At 42.4% G+C, this 20,445-nt stretch overlaps 1 protein-coding gene and 1 pseudogene across 2 annotated transcripts in view; both read right to left on the reverse strand.

The window, feature by feature from the left end:
• Window positions 1–20,445, reverse strand: part of KCNG3 (potassium voltage-gated channel modifier subfamily G member 3) — a 61,032-nt gene that overhangs the window by 7,993 nt on the left and 32,594 nt on the right. The window lies entirely within an intron of this gene.
• On the reverse strand, window positions 15,652–16,543 carry LOC111524194 (annotated as a pseudogene).

A 20,445-nucleotide genomic window follows, 5' to 3' on the forward strand; every position in this document is an offset into this window, starting at 1 on the left:
TGATTCTTCCTATCCATGAGCATGGTATGTTCTTCCATTTGTTTGTGTCCTCTTTGATTTCACTGAGCAGTGGTTTGTAGTTCTCCTTGAAGAGGTCCTTTACATCCCTTGTAAGTTGGATTCCTAGGTATTTGAAGCAATTGTGAATGGAAGTTCATTCCTGATTTGGCTCTCTGCTTGTCTGTTACTGGTGTATAAGAATGCTTGTGATTTTTGCACATTAATTTTGTATCCTGAGACTTTGCTGAAGTTGCTTATCAGCTTAAGGAGATTTTGGGCTGAGACAATGGGGTTTTCTAAATATACAATCATGTCATCTGCAAACAGGGACAATTTGACTCCTTCTTTTCCTAACTGAATACCCTTGATTTCTTTCTCTTGCTTGATTGCCCTAGCCAGTTTTTCATATACTTGGGTTTCCCACGGCCCACTGAGGGACTTGAGTATGTACAGATTTTGGTATATGTAGGGGGTCCTGGAACCAACATCCTATGTGTACCGAGAAATGAGTGTACTTTGTTTTGATGTCCAGTTGAATGTATCACTCACTTGTTTTCTTCCTTTTCAAGATTGTCCTGGTTATTCATAAGCACTTGCTCCTCCAACATGAATTTTATTTTTTCATATTTTTTAATGATTGGGGGGAAAAAAGAAATCTAAAAAATTACATTTTTTTATGACGTGTACAAATTATATAAAATTTGAATTTCAGTGGCCATAAATAAAGTTTTATTGGAACACAGCCATGCTCACTCATTTACACACTGTCGATGGCAGTTTTCACAGCAAAGTTGAGTAGTCATGACAGAGACCATATAGCTCTGCAAAACCTAAAGTACTTACTATCATTGAAAAAAAAAAAGTCTGCTGTTGTGTTAAGCCACTGAGATTTCTTTTTTATTTTAGTTTTATTTTTTGAGACAGGGTCTTACTGTCGCCCAGACTGAAGCACAGTGGTGCGATGTCAGCTCACTGCAACCTCCACCTCCTGGACTCAAGCAATTCTCCTGCCTCAGCTTCCCAAGTAGCTGGGATTACAGGTGCACACCACCACACCTGGCTAAGTTTTGTATTTTTAGGAGAGATGAGGTTTCATCATGTTGGCCAGGCTGGTCTTGAACACCCAGCCTCAAGTTATCCACCTGCCTTGGCCTCCCAAAGTGCTGGAATTAAAGGCCTGAGTCACCACACCCAGTCTGGGATTTCTCAATTGGTTGCTATCCTAGGTAGTAAACTGGTAAATATAGTAGGTAGTAGTAAGATGTGCACTTAAAAGGGATTGCAGGAGCGCACAGCAGTGATAATAATAGTTTCCTTAGATTGGCTTGTGGGTAAGATGTACCAGTTCTCCAGCTAACATACTCTGTCTCTTCTCTAGCCAGACACAAGCAAGGGCACTGGGCTTGACGTCAGAGGCTCTGTGCTCTTTCCATTCTGAAGGACAAGCCTCACCATCAAGAGGCAGATTTATACAGATCTTCTAAGGACCTTCTCAGTTCTAAAATCCCAAGATTCTATTAATTTCAGAAGAGTAAAAATGTCAATTGTGCCAAAAATACCAGAACATTTTCTGTCTAATTATTTCCAGCAGCAGCCAAAGTTGTTAAGACTAAGAAGGAGGAAATCCAAATGGTGTGGAATAATCCCTCAGTAAGGGAATTTCAAAGATGTAAGCTCGTCTGTAATGAGGTCCTCAGGGTTCTGCCTGCCCACACCCTAGGTCAGATGCAGTTCATTCAGAATTCCACGCCAAAGGGATGAATCAGTGAGAAACCCCAGGCATCACTTTCACCTTCAATTACACCAAGGCAGTCTCTAGCAACAAACACCACCAAGCCTGCCAAAACTCCTCATGTTTCCAAATGGCACAAATGGCACTCTCACCAATGCCACCACTGACAACTGCTGAAAAACTGAGTACTGTTCACTGAGCACAAGAGCAAACAACTGGGTACTCCCGGAGGTTATTTCTGTAAAATGAAACAGGAAAAAAGAAACTAAAGATACTGAGACATCACATTCCTTTGAAGCCCATTCTGATTTCTTCTGAAGTTCCAACATCTAGATGTTGATGAATGTATGCCTAATAAAAATATTCACCACTGACTGATGCCTTTCAGTTGAGCACTATGCCACTATGCCAAACACTTTACAGATATCATCTCGTCTGATCCCTTTCAAGAAGTCTATGAAATATGCATTTCCCCTAGTATCTCCACTTTACAGATGACAGCATCGAGGCTGAAAGGTTAAGCACCTTTCCAAGATCACACAACTAAGAAGCTGCAATTACACAGGTAACGAAACTCCCATCTATAAGGTTTTAAAGCTACAAGGAGCATTTGGAAATGCAAATGATTTTATGACAATATCCATTGTTAAGATTAAATGGGACCTGGCACAGTGGTTCACACCTGTAATCCCAGCACTTTGGGAGGCCAAGGTGGACGGATCACTTGAGGTCAGGAGTTCCAGACCAGCCTGGCCAACATGGTGAAACACTGTCTCTACCAAAAATACAAAAATTAGCTGGGTGTGGTGGTGGACGCCTGTAATCCCAGCTACTCGGGAGACTGAGGCAGGCGAATTGCTTGAATTTAGAAGGCAGAGGTCACAGTGAGCTGAGATAGTACAGCTGCACTCCAATCTGGGTGACAGAGCAAGACTCCAACTCAAGAAAAAAAAAAAAGATTAAATGATATTATATGTCAATCATTTGGTCTCCAGGATTTACATTAGAACAGCATTTTTTGTGTGTGTGCCAGGGGCAGTGACACACACCTGTAATCTCAGTACTTTCGGAGGCTGAAGTGGCAGGACTGCTTGAGCCCAGGAGTTTAAGACCAACCTGGACAACAAAGCAAGACTTCGTCTGTACTACAAATAATGTTTTAAAATTAGCAGGGGACCAGGCACAGTGGCTCATGCCTGTAATCCCAGCACTTTGTGGGGCTGAGGCAGGTGGATCACTTGATCAGGAGTTCAAGAGCAGCCTGGCCAACATGGTAAAACCCCATCTCTACTAAAAATACAAAAAATTAGCTGGGCGTGATGGTGCACGCCTCTAATCCCAGCTACTCAGGAGGCTGAAATAGGAGTATCTGCTTGAACCCAGGAGGTGGAAGTTGCAGTGAGCTGAGACCGTGCCACTGCACTCCAACCTGGACGACAGAGCAAGACTTTGCCTCAAAATTAATTAATTAATTAATTAAATAAAATTAGCAGGGAGTGGTGGTGTGTGCCTGTAGTCCTAGTTACTTGGGAAGCTGAGGTGGGAGAATCCCCTGAGCCCAGGAGGTCAAGGCTGCATTAAGCCATGATCTTGCCACTACACTCCAGCCTGGGCAACAAAGTGAGACCCTACCTCAAAAACAAAAACAAAAACAACAACAACAGAGATACAATCAAGAGTGAAAGGGCAACCTACAGAATGGGAGAAGATATTTGCAAGTCATGTATCAAAGAGTTAATGTACAGGGCCGGGTGCGGTGGCTCACGCCTGTAATCCCAGCACTTTGGGAGGCCGAGGTGGGTGGATCACCTGAGGTCGGGAGTTCGAGACCAGCCTGACCAACATGGAGAAACCCCATCTCTACTAAAAATACAAAATTAGCCGGGCGTGGTGGCACATGCCTATAATCCCAGCTACTACGGAGGCTGAGGCCGGAGAATTGCTTGAACCTGGGAGGCAGAGGTTGTGGTGAGCCAAGATCGCGCCATTGCACTCCAGCCTGGGCAACAAGAGTGAAAGTCCGTTTCAAAAAAAAAAAAAGAGTTAACGTACAGGATATACAAAGAATTCCTGCAACTCAGTAACAACAAAAAAAATCAACCCAATTAAAAAATGGGCAAAGGATTTTTTAATTAATTTTTTAAATTTTCATGGGTACATAGTAGGTTTATATATGTATGGGTTACATGAAATATCTTGATACAGGCATGCAATGCATAATAATCACATCAGGATAAATGGGGTGGTACACACACACACATATATATATATATTTTTTGTTAAGAGACAGAATTTTGCTCTGTCACCCATGCTAGAGCATAGTGGTGCAGTCATAGCTCCCTGCAGCCTCAAATTCACCTCCGGCATTTATCCTTTGTGTTACAAACAATCCAGTTATACCTTCTTAGTTATTTTGAAACGTAAGATTAAATTATTTTTTTTACTAGTCACCCTGTTGTGCTAGCAAATACCAGGTCTTACTCATTCTTTCTATTTTTTTGTAACCATTAACCATACCCACTTCCCCACCACCACTGCTACCCGTCTAAGCCTCTGGTAACCATCCTTCTACTCTCTACATTCATGAGCTCAATTGTTTTCATTTTTAGCTCCCGCAAATAAGTGAGAACACAAGAAGTTTGTCTTTCTGTGCCTGATTTATTTCACTTAACAAAATGACCTCCAGTTCCATCCATGTTGTTGCATATGGCAGGACCTCATTCTTTTTTATGGCTGAATAGTACTCCATTGTGTATATGTACCACATTTTCTTTATACATTCATCTGGGTTTGTGTGTGTGTGTGTGTGTGTGTGTTTGTTTTGAGATGGGGTCTTGCTCTGTCATCCAGGCTGGAGTGCAGTGGTATGATCAAGACTCGCTGCAACCTGCGCCTCCAGGGTTCATGTGATTCTCTTGCCTCAGCCTCCTGAGTAGCTGGGACTACAGGTGCATGCTACCATGCCTGGTTAATTTTTGTATTTTTAGTAGAGATGGGGTTTCGCCATGTTGGCCAAGCTGGTCTTGAACTCCTGACCTCAGGCGATCCGCCTGCCTCAGCCTCCCAAAATGCTGGGATTACAGGCATGGGCCACCGTGCCCGGCCGCATTCATTTGTTGATGGCACTTAGGTTGCTTCCAAATCTTGGCTAACATGAATAGTGCTGCAACAAACATGGGAGTGCACGCATCTTTCTGATATGCTGATTTCCTTTCTGTTGGGTAAACACCCACTCAACAGTGGGATTGCTGGATCATATGGTAGCTCTATTTTCAGTTTTTTAAGGAACCTCCAAACTGTTCTCCATAGTGGTTGTACTAATTTACATTTCCACTAACAGTATACGAGGGATCCCTTTTCTCCACATCCTCGCCAGCATTTGTTATTGTCTGTCTTTTGGATGAAAGCCATTTTAACTAGAGTAAGATGATATTTCATTGTAGTTTTGATTTGCACTTCTCTGATGATCAATGATGCTGAGCACCTTTTCCATATACCTGTTTGCCCTTTGTATGTCTTCTTTTGAGAAATATCTATTCAGATTTTTTGCCCATTTTCAAATCAATTTATTAGATATTTTTCCTATAGAGTTGTCTGAGCTCCTTATATGTTCTAGTTTTTAATCCCTTGTCAGATGGGTAGTTTGCAAATATTTTCTCCCATTCTGTGGGTTGTATCTTCACTTTGTTGATTCTTTCCTTTGCTGTGAAGAAGTTTCTTAATTAGTATGATCCCATTTGTTCACTTTTGCTTTGGTTGCCTGTGCTGGTGGGATATTGCTCAAGAAATCTTTGCCTACTCCAACGTCCTGGAGATTTTCCCCAATGTTTTTGTGTAGTAGTTTCATAGTTTGAGGTCTTAGATTTATGTCATTAATCCAGTTTGATTCGTTTTTTTTTTTTTTTTTTGAGACGGAGTCTCGCTGTGTCACCCAGGCTGGAGTGCAGTGGCCGGATCTCGGCTCACTGCAAGCTCCGCCTCCTGGGTTCATGCCATTCTCCTGCCTCAGCCTCCCGAGTAGCTGGGACTACAGGCGCCCGCCACCTCGCCCAGCTAGTTTTCTGCATTTTTTAGTAGAGACGGGGTTTCACTGTGTTAGCCAGGATGGTCTCAATCTCCTGACCTCGTGATCCACCCGTCTCGGCCTCCCAAAGTGCTGGGATTACAGGCTTGAGCCACCGCGCCCGGCCTGATTTGTTTTTTTTTATATAGTGAGATAAAGGGTCTAGTGTCTTTTGCATATGGATGTCCAGTTTTCCCAGCACCATTTATTTAAGAGACTGTCCTGGACAAAGGATTTGATATTTCTCAAAAGTTAATAAGGCCGATGAGCATATGAAAAGATGCTCAACATTATTAATCATCAGAGAAATGCAAATCAGAACCACAATGAGGTATCACCTTATACCTACAGGATGACTACTATACCAAAAAAAAAAAAAAAAATCACACCAGAAAAGCACAAGTGTCTACAGCACTGTTGGTAGGATTGTAAAAGGGTGCATCCACTATGCAAAACAGTATGGAGGTTCCTCAAAAAATTAAAAATAGAAATATCACATGCTGCAGTAATCACTCTTCTGGGTATATATCCAAAACAAATGAAAGCAGGGTGTTAAAGAAATATTTGCACATCCACGTTCACAAATACAAAGGAAGCATTACTGACGATAGTTAAGATGTGGAAGCAATCTGAATGTCCACTGACAAAAGAATAAAGAAAATCGGAATACAGCTGGGCGTGGTGGCTCATTTCCCAGCACTTTGGGAGGCTGAGGTGGGTGGATCACCTGAGTCAAGGAGTTCAAGACCAGCCTGGACAACATGGCAAAACCCCATCTCTACTAAAAATATATACATATAAAATATATATAGAATTCACTGGGCATGGTGGCATGCACCTATAATTCCAGCTACTTGGGAGGCTGAGGCAGGAGAATTGCTTGAATCGGGAGGCAGAGGTTGCAGTGAGCCAACATTGCACCCCTGCACTCCAGCCTGGGTGACAGAGCAAGACTCTGTCACACACACACACAAAAAACAACACAGAAATATATATATATAGTGGAATATTATTCAGCCTTAAAAAGAGAGAAAATTGGCTGGGTGCGGTGGCTCACACCTGTAATCCCAGCACTTTGGGAGGCCAAGGCAGGTGGATCATGAGGTCAGGAGATCGAGACCATCCTGGTTAACAAGGTGAAATCCCGTCTCTACTAAAAATACAAAAAAAAAAAAAATTAGCCGGGTGTGGTGGCAGGCGGCTGTAGTCCCAGGTACTCGGGAGGCTGAGGCAGGAGAAGGTGTCGACCCAGGAGGCAGAGCTTGCAGTGAGCAGAGATCGCACCACTGCACTCCAGCCTGCGCGACAGAGCGACAACTCCATCTCAAAAAAAAAAAAGAAAGAAAGAAAATCAATCTGGGTGCGGTGGCTCATGCCTGTAATCCTAGCACTTTGGGAGGCTGAGGCGGGCAGATCACCTGAGGTGAGGAGTTCGAGACCAGCCTGGCCAACATGGTGAAACCTCGTCTCTACTACAAGTACAAAAATTAGCCAGGTGTGGTGGTGGGTGTCTGTAATCCAAGCTACTCGGGAGGCTGAGGCAGGAGAATCACTTGAACTGGGGAGGCAGAGGTTGCAGTGAGCCAAAATCGTGCCATTGTACTCCAGCCTGGATGAAAGAGCAAGACTCCATCTCAACAAAAAACAAAAAAACAAAAAAAAAGGAAATCCTGTTACACGGATGAAACTTGAGGACATTACGTTAAGTGAAATATGCCAGTCACAAAAAGACAAATACTATGTGATTCCACTTATATGAGGTATCTAAAGTAGTCAAATTCACAGAAACAGAAAGTAAGATAGTAGTTGCAGGCAGTTGGGAAAAGGTAAAAGAGGAGAGTGGTTTGATGGGTACAAAGCTTCAGATTTGCAAGATGAAAAAGCTCTGAAGATCTGTTTCATAACAATATGAATATATTATACTTAACACCACTAAACAGTATACTTAAAAATGGTTAAGATGGCAAATTTTATATTATGTGTATTTTACTACAATTTTAAAGAGCAAACATATGAGCAGTGGTGGAATTCAAATCTATGCCCCCAAGGAGGCTAAAGCCTTAATACACAATGTTTTTATTTTTTATGTTCTTTATATTTTGTAGAGCTGAGGTCTCGCTATGTTGCTCAGGCTGGTCTTAAACTCCTGGCCTCCCAAAGTGCTAGAGGCTACACACGTGAGCCACCACACTCAGCACGTTAGACTGCTCAGCCACACCACCCATGGGGTCAATGGAAAAACAAAAACAAAGACAGTGCTTTGACATTAATTAATTTTTGACTTACATTCTGCTTTACCTCAGAAGAATTAAAGGAGACTGTTCCTGTCATTAATACCAAACAGAACCTGATTAAAATTTAATATTACAAGGACAACTATGAAAATTAATACACAAAACAGCTGTGGCTGGCCCCAATGGTTCATGTCTGTAATCCCAACATTTTGGGAGGCCAAGGCAGGAGAATTGCTTGAGCCCAGGAGATCTTGGAATATGGTGAGATCTCACAATATAGTCAGATCTCATCTCTACTAAAAATTTTCAAAAAATTAGCCAGCGTGGGGCATGTGCCTGTAGTCCAGTTACTTGGGAGGCTGAGGTGGGAGGATCACTTGGGCCCAGCAGCTTGAGGCTGCAGTGAGCTATGACTGTACCATTATACTCCAGACTAGGCAACAGACCAAAATCCTGTCTCTTGAAAAAAACAAAAATAAAAAATAAAAAAATTACATATGTGTAAGCGCACAGCTGAAAGCTGAATCTGAATAGCTGACTGGAAAAAGCTAAAGGAATTACACAAGCAATAGGCCAACACAGAAAACCACCTAAAGTAATATATGTGTATTTATTATATACCTATACTATGTGCATATATAATTATAATACATTTTAAATAATATATAGTATATTTTAAATATAGTACAATATCACAATGTGTAAGGATATAAAATAAGGAAATGTTATATGAATCCAAACCCCAATAATTTTGTTACTTATTAATTATATTTACACTGGAATAGAATTTTAAGATAAAACTTAACAGTTTTGGCAGGGAAAAAATGAAATGTATTTATAACTTCTTTGAAGCCATAAATATTAACACACCAGTATAAGATGAAAGGCATAGACTGCAATCTTTTTTTTTGTTTGTTTTTTGAGACGGAGTCTGGCTCTGTCGCCCAGGCTGGAGTGCAGTGGCCGGATCTCAGCTCACTGCAAGCTCCGCCTCCTGGGTTTATGCCATTCTCCTGCCTCAGCCTCCGGAGTAGCTGGGACTACAGGCGCCCGCCACCTCGCCCGGCTAGTTTTTTTGTATTTTTTAGTAGAGACGGGGGTTTCACCGTGTTAGCCAGGATGGTCTCGATCTCCTGACCTCGTGATCCGCCCGTCTCGGCCTCCCAAAGTGCTGGGATTACAGGCTTGAGCCACCGCGCCCGGCCTCAAGTCCAATTTAAAAACATTCTAAAAGAAAGTAAAAAGTATGCCCAACTAGAAGAGCAATCACCACAATCGAATCAGCAGCAGCTTAAATCAGCCTTAACAACCCCAGGAGTGCCACAAAAGGAAAAGTTACCCTTCTTACTCGAAGCCTTCGGATTTAAATGTACAAAGCATTTCCAATCACATTTCTAACAGGCATGTACAATGTAATAACACGAAGCACAATAAAAATTTCCAACAAGCTGCACATCAACAGCCACTTCATTACCTAGAGTCTTTCATGTCCTTATAAGAGTTTTTCTCCACAACAATTGGTTAAATAGGGAAAAATAAAGTAGGGTTTTTTTGAAAGAAAAAAACATGATTTTTTTCTTACACACTTTAATTATCTTACAGAGAAAAAATCTATACCATTCGTACCTCTTTATCTTCCAACCTAGATCAATAATAAATTAAAACACATAATTGGGCCGGGCGCGGTGGCTCAAGCCTGTAATCCCAGCACTTTGGGAGGCCGAGACGGGTGGATCACGAGGTCAGGAGATCGAGATCATCCTGGTCTACACGGTGAAACCCCGTCTCTACTAAAAAATACAAAAAACTAGCTGGGCAGGATGGCGGGCGCCTGTAGTCCCAGCTACTCGGGAGGCTGAGGCAGGAGAATGGCGTAAACCCGGGAGGCGGAGCTTGCAGTGAGCCGAGATGGCTGGCGCCACTGCACTCCAGCCTGGGCGACAGAGCGAGACTCCCTCTCAAAAAAAATAAAAAATAAAAAAAAAATAAAACACATAATTGAACACTTATTCAAGTTCCAAACATCTTTCTATAAATTTACATACTAATTCATTTAATTCTCACAACTGTATGCAATAGGTTCTGTTATGATCCCCACCTACAAATGAGGAAACTAAGCTAAAGAGAAGTAACTAGCAGCCAAGTGCAGTAGCTCATGCCTGTAATCCCAACACTTTGGGAGGCCAAGAACAGCAGACTGCTTGAGCCCACGAGTTCAAGACCAGCCTGGGCAATGTGACGAAACTCCATCTCTGCAAAATTCAGAAAAAAAAAATTAGCCAAGCATGGGGGCACGCGCCTGTACTCCCAGCAACCTGGGAGGCCAAGGTAAAAGGGTTCCTTGAGCCCGGGAAGGTTGAAGCTAAAGTGAGCTGTGATTGTGCCACTGCACTCCAGCTGGGCGACACAGAGACTTTGTCTCAAAAAAAAAGAGAGAAGTAACTAAACTAAAGATAATAAATGACAGGTTAATAATATTTACAAGGCTGGCCAGGCACAGTGGCTCATGCCTATAATCCTAGCACTTTGGGAGGCCGAGGCAAGCAAATCACACACACACACGCAAGGCTGGGCACAGTGGCTCATGCCTGTGATCCCAACACTTTGGGAGGCCAAGGCAGGAGGATCACTTGGGCCCAGGAGTTCAAGGCTGCAGTGAGCTTTGATCACACCACTGCACTCCAGCCTGGGCAACAGAGTGAGACTCTATCTGTTAAAAAAAAAAAAAAAAAATGTACAAAGCTAGGTGTGGTGGCACGCACCTGTCCGGCCTGAGCAATATAGTGAAACCCCTCATCTCAATATATAAATAAATAAATTTTAAACAAACAAAATATATGTACTCACTAAGTCATACCTTGAATCACGCCTGGAATTCATGGATGTCCCTATACAGCTACAGTCAATGTGTGTGTTAATTTTTACGTTCCTCACTTGATACCACTTTGTTTCCTGATGCTCACGTTTGGATGGCCATTTCATTAGGACATGTGGCAGGACGAGGATAATGATGAATGAAAAGTTCACTCTCTCAAAGTCATTGGGATTGGCCACAGAGAGCTGGGCTCCTCCCACAGTTTTTAAGGGGCTGCTATTATTCTGTCGGATCTCTTTTCTTCCTGCAATCGCCGCCACCTTTGCTTTTCTCACTTTCCCTTAGCACACAGGAACAGGGGGCTATCACCCTTGCCTGAGGAATCTGGCTTCTGCCTCCTAAACACAGTTTACCCTCTGTGGTTCCTCTGTCCTCTGTTTTGGCAACAGAGGTACCAGATCCACATTCTCTCTTTATTGGGAAACAGGGACTGATGACCGTCTACAAAGAAACAACCAAGTTTCTGATTGCAAATGCAAAGACAACAATACCTGTCCTGCTAAGACACGGGCTATCCATCACACATAAATCTCCACCAAAGTGTGTTTCTGTGAAAAATTACAGGCAATTACTACAAATAACCCTTATCTTCTCCAACTCCTTTTGGCATAATTCAATATTCAACCCAAATACATGACTTAAGTGCATCCTAGTGTCTGCAGTGTAGCCTGAGGTACTGTCTTGCAAGGAGCTCTGTCCCGCTAGTGTGAGTTTGTAGAGACAGACTCTAAAACCTCAGAAAGAAGCAACATAGGAGACCCCATTACTTAAAAAAAGAACAAACAGAAGAACCTCAGGAAGAAACAGTTTTGATATTATGTCATTGTGGTAGGCTTCTGTTTCTTAAACTTTTAGAGATGAAGAACTGAGACCATTCAACATACAAGAGAAGACAGAATGGCCGGACGCCTGAAATCCCAGCACTTTGGGAGGCCAAGGTGAGTGGATTACCTGAGGTCAGGAGTTCGAGACAAGCCCAACCAACATGGTGAAACCCCGACTCTACTAAAAATACAAAATTAGCTGGGCGTGGTGGCACATGCCTGTAATCCCAGATACTCGGGAGGCTTAGGCAGGAGAATCGCTTGAACCCGGAATGTGGAGGTTACAGTGAGCCAAGATCGCGCCATTGCACTCCAGACTGGGCAACAAGAGCAAAACTCCGTCTCAAAAAAAGAGAGAGAGAGAGAGAGAAGACAGAATGGTATTATGGTATTATGACCCCCCAAATACCCAGCCCCATTCACCATCGGCCCAAAGCCAGTTCCGCCCCACTCCACACCCTCATCTACTTCCGTCATGTCTTATTTTGAAATAAATCTCAGATTGTGCATTTATCCCAGAATCCTTTCTCACCCTCCCTGCTTGGCAAGTCAACTAATGTGCACTAAGGAGGCAAGAAATGTACATGGCTTCAGTCTGAGTCTCCTGAGACAGGTCACTTGTAGCCAGGATGATGCAATGTCCTGGAGTCAGGATGCAATGACATATTAACTTGGATGTGGCTGTAAGCCCATGGAGCCCATTAATTCATTCATCATGCAACAAAGCTCATGAGTGAGTGCCTACTGTATGTCAGGCCACAGAGAGGTGTATAAAGATAAATTAAAGATAGAACTTAAGCATAGTTATGTAAGATGTCATTAGCCAGGTGCAGTGGCTCACGCCTGTAATCCCAGCACTTTGGGAGGATAAGGTGGGCAGATCAAGAGGTCAGGAGATGGAGATCATCCTGGCTAACAAGGTGAAACCCTGTCTCTACTAAAAATACAAAAAATTAGCCAGGCATGGTGGTGGACATCTGTAGTCCCAGCTACTCAAGAGGCTGAGGTGGGAGAATGGTGTGAACCTGGGAGGTGGAGCTTGCAGTGAGCCGAGATTGTACCACTGCACTCCAGCCTGGGCAACAGAGCAAGACCCCATCTCAAAAAAAAAAAAAAAAAGATGTTATCACTGGGGAAACCAGATGAAGGGTAAAACCGAACTCTCTGTGCTATTTTTGCAACTTCTTGTGAGTGTAAAACTATTTCAAGCCAGGCAAAGTGGCTCACATCTGTAATCCCGGCACTTTGGGAGGCTGAGGTGGGAGGACTTCTTGAAGCCAGGAGTACGAGACCAGCATGGACAACATAGCAAGACCCCCATCTCTACAAAAAAAAAAAAATAGCAGGCATGATAGCACATGCCTGTAGCCCTAGCTACTCAGGAGGTGGGAGAATTGCCTATACCCAGGAGTTTGAGGCTGCAGTGAGTCATGATTGTACCACTGCATTCCAGCCTGGGCAACAAAGCAAGACTCTGTCTCTAAATATAAATAGGTAAATTAATTAATTAATAATTGTTAAATCATTTCAAAATAAAAGGATTTTAAAAAGAAGATAAAACAGACTGAAAGTTTGTAACCCAGCAAAGGGTAAGATATACCCTCCCTAACAACAAACCTATCCTTAAAAACTCAAAAATAGAATGTAGAAAGTAATAAAAGCTATAATTGATGTGTATTAAGTTCAGAAGAAGATAAGTTTTTCTTCATCTGGGAGATGACGGAAGGCTTCTTTGAGAAAGTGGCAGTTTAATTTGGCATGGAAAGACCAGCACAAGCAAAATCAGCAAAGTGCCAGATACCTGATGAAGTGAAAGCAATTACATTTAAAAAGTTAACAAAACAAAACACGGATGTGAGCAGATGCCCTACATAGATTAAACAGGTGCGCGACACTGGGCCACTGCCCAGTGTTTTAGGCTTTCCCTAAATGGAAAGGCAAGTGAAGAAAACAAAAGGCACCTCGAAATATCTTACTACAAAAAATGGCCACTCTGACTATTCCTTTGATTTTCTTAACTGATAAAAAGGTAGACATCATCTTCTAGGAGCTAATTTACATAAAGAATTTCATCCATCCCATGTATCAGTGTTCGTGTTCATTACCCTCTAATAGAGGGCTTGGGTTGCTTTTCCCTTAGCTCTGAACCCGCTCTGTGGACAAACCAGAGGTATTTCTGTGTGTGCCTTGCCTGAGGCTCTTGAGAGTCAGAGACATCATCTCTTTCTGACTGACCCAGAAATCAGGATGTGCTTCTCTTCACCAGAGCCAGGGAGTGTTTTTTCAGAAGACCACCCTGCTGTAGGGAACATATACATACAGGCAAAGGGATCAAAAATCTGTGGTTCTGACACTCACTGCTAAAAACTTTCCAGAGATGACAGCAGCAGAAACTCAGGCCTGACATCACCGGTGGTCCCCAGCCCCACACTCTCCACTCTGGGTGGGCCCCCTTAATCTTCAGGTGCCACAATCCCTTCCTGCACCTTCACCACTATCCCAGCATACAAGTATTTGCTTAAATAATGCTACAAGAAGATCAATCTCAATAATCTGTTCCTATTCCATATATGACTACCACGTGGGTTCTATTCCTTTTTTATTTAACTGGCAATTCATTAGTAAAAGAATTATGAGACTGGAAAGGATATCAAGATCTACCTCTTCAAACAAGATCACCTTACAAAAAGTGATAACAATTCTTTTATTTAATAGTATTTTACCATTATTGCTTCAAGATAGTTTTTATCTACGGAACAACTTGGGAAGATGAATTTCAACAAATGATATTTTTAATTTTTTGAGGTTTCAATATTTTATTCAAGTTTTATTTTAAGTGATGTTAATTGCAGCACTTGAAGGGGAGGATCTAATTCCACACAATATGAAAGACTCTAAAATGTACCCATTAAACTGCTAAAAAATAAATTGAGTGGTGAGAATGCAACAGAAGTCCAATTTAGATTCTAAGTGTTGTCACCATGTGATTACAATCACACAACCTCTCCCCAGCTTATAGCTAGAGCTCCTGGAAGCTATTTCATACTCTGGTGCGAGGGCAAAAAAGCACAACACAAGAAGGAATTCAGTACTGAATTACTGGCTTCATCAGATCCACCCTCTCCACCCCAAAATGGTACAACAGAAGCAGCTGTCACGCCCTGTAGACCTTTTGGTATAAGAGAGGTGATGAAGGACTGGGATGGAAACAGGTCATGAAGATCTGTCTAAAAAGGTCCCTTAACCGGGTGCGGGGGCTCACGCCTGTAATCCCAGCACTTTGGATCACTTGAGGTCAAGAGTTGGAGAACAGCCTGGTCAACATGCTTAAACCCCGTCTCTACTAAAAATACAAAAATTAGCAGGGCATGGTGGCATGTGCCTGTAATCTTAGCTACTGGAGAGGCTGAGGCACAAGAATCACTTGAACCCAGGAGGCGGAGGTTGCAGTGAGTTGAAATCACAGCACTGTACTCCAGCCTGGGCGACAGAGTGAGACTCTGTCTCATAAATAAATAAATAAATAAATAAATAAATAAATAAACAAACAAACAAAATAAAAACGTCTTTGTCAGGTGAATGTGTACACACCATGATGCAATGAGCCTCTCATCAACTGGGGTTAATCAGAAAGTTAGAGTTTCATTCATTTATTCAATACAAATTTACAAAGTGCCTATACATAATCAGCTTCCACTTGCAGCCATTTCTAGATTTTTTTAAAACCTGGCATCTCTAGAAGGGCTACCAAATTCCCCCCAAGTCTACAGCTAAAAGGACCTTTTTTGGAATTGGGTTTCTTCTGTATCTCTGAAAAGGCAGCACTCGTTTTGAATCATCTTTAACCTGGAGGTCTAGCATGAAATTTAGCAATACTTGCATCTCAGATATATGTTAAAAGATACATTAAATTCTGAAGGTAGCTACACTGCAAAATAGTTAAAATTAAACAACTGTACAGTATTCATTTGTGCTTGAAATTCTAGTTCTAGACCAAGCTCATAGCCAGCAGCATCGACGTTCTTGCCATCCAGCTGAGCTGACAGCATCAGCTTGATACTTGGCTTTATGATCTGAGTCTATCCTAAACCTGTCAGGCTAGGGTTGTACACTTTAGCCAAGAAGCAGGCATCAGGGTCCATCTGATACTTGCCTGCTGTTCTGAAGTGAGTGTTACTATTTCCTGATGTCCAGGCAAGCTTAACAGCAGTCTCCAACTTCTTATTCACCTCTGGGAAATAGAAGTGCCAAACTCTGCCCTGTCATTCACATAAGTATGAAGCTGGAATTCATCAGTCTTGTAGCCAAGAGTAAAGTTCCTCTGGGTCTCTTAAAACTCTGCGGTCTCAAAATTCATCCGGTAGCCAGCCAGTCAGCCCTCATTACCCAGCACTACAGCACCCCAGATTGAAGGTCCAGCGATGTCAAAATCCAGTGCAACCCAGGTTGATACATTCCTGCCTATAGCGGGTTTTGATTTTAGCATTTTTTCCCCCCAGTGTTGGGTGAGAAGTGATGAATCGAAGGTCAGCTTCAGTCCACATGCAAGCTGATCCTCCATGCAATCTCGGTGCCCAGTGTATGGTGTTTCATTTCTCCGTAATTGTCAGGCCATATCTGGTCCATCTGTACTTGGTTCGCAGGCTGCCAGTCACCTTGGTGGCCTCAGTGTTGGGCTGAGCCTGAGTTTGTAAATTCCAATCCATTCTCAGATTTTGTTTTCAAATCAAATTTTATTAAGCCAAATCCATAGCTCTTGGTGAACACATCCCTGGCAGATTTGCCAAGTTCAGCTTACGTGGGAGGCATAACCATCTTCTGCTCAGAGGCGGTGGCAGCGGGCTCAGTGGTGGCGGCGGGCTCGGTGGTGGCTGCAGCGGGGGCTGCCTCAACAAATGACATTTTTGAAGAGTGAGATAGTTCATGCTGATATCATTATTTGCTATTTCCTAACCACAGGTAACTAATTTGTCCAGTGCTCAACTCAGATTATTTTTACTTAACTAGGTACTCACTGCAAACATCAGGACAATGATACTTCTATGCTCAAAAAGTTTCCAATATGCACATTAAAACAAGTTGCCCAGGTTGGTCTAGAACTGCTGGCCTCAAGTGATCCACCCGCCTTGGCCTCCCAAAGTGCTCGGATTACAGACCATGAGCCACTGAGCCCAGCCAAAACAAAAGATTTAATCAAAGTAGGGATATTTCAAAGTATCTAGCCTATAAGGTCTTCCTGAAACAATAAGCTAAGTGTTTTAGTCTACAGTCATGAATACAAAAATATTCGCAGTACTAAAAGCAGCAATACTCAAATAATCCTAGTACTGAGGTATTGCTGACTCCTAACTCTCCACAGATAATAGCTAAAATTCATGAGTTATCATCCAAGGCTTCAGATCTGCCACTCTCCGCCTTGTACCATCTGCTGCAACTAATGGAAAGTAACACAGTCCCCAGTCTTCTCACGCCTCTTGCCTTTGCACATCTACCCTCCCTTCTTGGCCAACATCAACCAGGCCTTTGAGTCTGAGCTCAAGCATCACCACCCCAGGGAATCCTTATCTTAGGTCCACTAGCATGGCTGAGTTTCTCCCTGGTGTTCCTACAGCAGCCAGTGCTTATCTCTAGTAGTGCACATAGCACATCATGTAGTGGTTGTACATTTAGCTGTCTGTCTCTCCAGCTAGGAAGCAAGTGGGGCTGTGTGTCTTTAAAAAAACAAAAACAAAACAACAACAACAACAAAATCCTATATTGCCTAATCATGGCACTTAAGAGGTACTCAGAAAATATGTTGTTGGACTAAATTAATGGTACAATAAATTTTATCGTTAGAGAGTTCAACTGTTTTATCAGTCTAATGGAATATTTAGGACAAAATGATATATTTGGTGTACAGATTTTAAAAATAACAATTAGAGATAACACATTACTATCCTCACTTCATACCACACACAAAAATTAATGAGAATGAGTGTAATTCTAAATGTAAAAGTGAAAACTTTAAGATTTTATTTTTTAAGACTATTTAATTTCTTTCCTTTTTCCTTCTTTCCCTCCTTCCTTCTTTCCTTCCTTCCTTCCCTTCTTCTTCTTCTTTTCTTTCTTTCTTTCTTTTTCTTTTTCTTTTTTTGAAACAGGGTTTGGCTCTGTTGCTCAGGCTGGAGTGCAATGGCACGATCACGGCTCACTGCAGCCTCTACCTCCCAGGCTCAGGTGATCCTCCCACCTCAGCCTCCCAAGTAACTGGGAATACAGGTGTGCACCACCACACCCAATTAGTTTTTGTATTTTTAGTGGAGATGGGATTTTGCCATGTTGCCCAGGCTGGTCTTGAACTCCTGGGCTCAAGTGATCCACCCACCTCAGCGTCCCAAAGTGCTGGGATTACAGGAGTGAGCCATTGTGCTCAACCTATAAAGATTTTAGAAGAAAACATAGGAGTAATGTTTGTGACTAAGAAAGTAGGCAAACTTTTTTATATACAGCACAAAGAGTAGTAATCATGAAGGAAAATACTGATAAATTAGACTTCACCAAAATTTAAAACTTTAGTATAGTAAAAGACACCACTAAGAAAATGAATAGGCAAACCAGAAATTAGAGGAAAATATTCACAACATATTTATCTGACAAAGGACTAGTATCCAGATTGTACAAAGAACTCCTAAAACTCAATAGCAAAAATAACCCATTTTTTAAAAAAATAGGCTATGTGGACAAACATTTCACATAATAAATTATGTAAAAAGCCAGTAAGCTAATGAAAACAATGATCAACTCTTTGCCATCAGAGAAATTAAAACCACAATGAGATATTACTACACTCCAGACAGAATAACTAAAATTTGCAAAACCAGTAACACCGAGTTTGTGAAGTAACTGAAACCGTATATAGTCATACACCACATAAAGACATTTCTGTCAACAATGGATCATATGTATGACAGTAGTTCCATGAGATTATAATACTGCATTTTTACTATACCTTTTCTCTATTTAGGTATGTTTAAATACACAAATAGGCCAGGCACAATGGCTCACACCTGTAATCCCAACACATTGGGAGGCCAAGATAGGCAGATCATCTGAGGTCAGGAGTTCGAGACCAGCCTGGTCAACATGGTGAAATCATGTCTCCAACAAAAATACAAAAATTAGTCAGGCGTGGTGGTGCCTGCCTGTAATCCCAGCTACTCGTGAGGCTGAGGCAGAAGAATCATTTGAAATCAGGAAGCAAAGGTTGCAGTGAGCCAAGATCGTGTACCACTGCACTCCAGCCTCAGTGACAGAGACTCTGTCTCAAAAAAAAAAAAAAAAAAAAGAAATACAATACAATACAATACAATACACAAGTATTTACCACTGTGTTATAACTGCCTATAGTATTCAGGAGATTCTGCATAAGTTCGTGGCCTAGGAGCAACAGGCTACACCATACAGCCTAAGTGGTGAGGTATGTAGCAGGCAGTACCATCTAGGTTTGTGTGAGGATGCTCTACGATGTTCACAGAGCAAGGAAATCTCCTAAGCATCCCCCGACGTTATGCGACTGTATACTCCTGGTGGGAGTACAGAATGGTAGATTGGTACAAAAGTTAATTGTGGTTTTTGCCATGAGGATTAGTGGCAAAAACCACAAATACTTTTCCCTTTTTTTTTGAGATGGAGTCTCGCTCTGTCACCCAGGCTGGAGTGCAGTGGCATGATCTCAGCTCACTGCAACCTCCGCCACCTAGGTTCAAGTGATTCTCCTGCCTCAGCCTCCTTAGTAGCTGGGATTACAGGCATCCGCCACCACGTCTGGCTAATTTTTGTATTTTTAGTAGAGACAGAGTTTCAACATGTTGGCCGGGCTGGTCTCCAACTCCTGACCTCAGGTGATCCACCTGTCTCGGCCTCCTAAGGTGCTGAGATTACAGGCATAAGCCACTGCACCCAGCCAAAAACAGACCTTTTATAAAAACATAAAAATACATTAAACCACAGTGTGAAGATAAATGCAAAAATTTAGGTGAAATGGAAAATTTCCCAGAAAAATGAATCAGACCAAAATTTGCAGTTTTTGAATAACTGGAAAAACTGAATGGTCCTACAGTCATGAAAAAATTGAATTTACACTTTGACATCTATTCACCAAAAGATGCACACCAGGTCCAGATGATTTTACAGGCAAGTTCTATCAAATACCAAGCATGAATAACCCCTATTTTATATAACACTATCCCAAATAATTTAAAAAGCAGTCACCAGCTCATTTTAAAAAGTCAGTGAGCCGGGCGCGGTGGCTCAAGCCTGTAATCCCAGCACTTTGGGAGGCCGAGATGGGCGGATCACGAGGTCAGGAGATCGAGACCATCCTGGCTAACACGGTGAAACCCTGTCTCTACTAAAAATACAAAAAAAACTAGCCGGGCGAGGTGGTGGGCGCCTGTAGTCCCAGCTACTCCGGAGGCTGAGGCAGGAGAATGGCGTGAACCCAGGAGGCGGAGCTTGCAGTGAGCTGAGATCCGGCCACTGCACTCCAGCCTGGGCGACAGAGCGCGACTCCGTCTCAAAAAAAAAAGAAAAAAAAAAAGTCAGTGAAAGGCCAGGCGCAGCAGCTCACGCCTGTAATCCCAGCACTTTGGGAGGCCAAGGTGGGCGGATAACTTGAGGTCAGGAGTGCAAGACCAGCCTGGCCAACATGGTGAAAACCAGTCTCTACTAAAAAT

Source organism: Piliocolobus tephrosceles, chromosome 15 (assembly GCF_002776525.5).
Source record: "Piliocolobus tephrosceles isolate RC106 chromosome 15, ASM277652v3, whole genome shotgun sequence".
NCBI lineage: Eukaryota > Metazoa > Chordata > Mammalia > Primates > Cercopithecidae > Piliocolobus > Piliocolobus tephrosceles.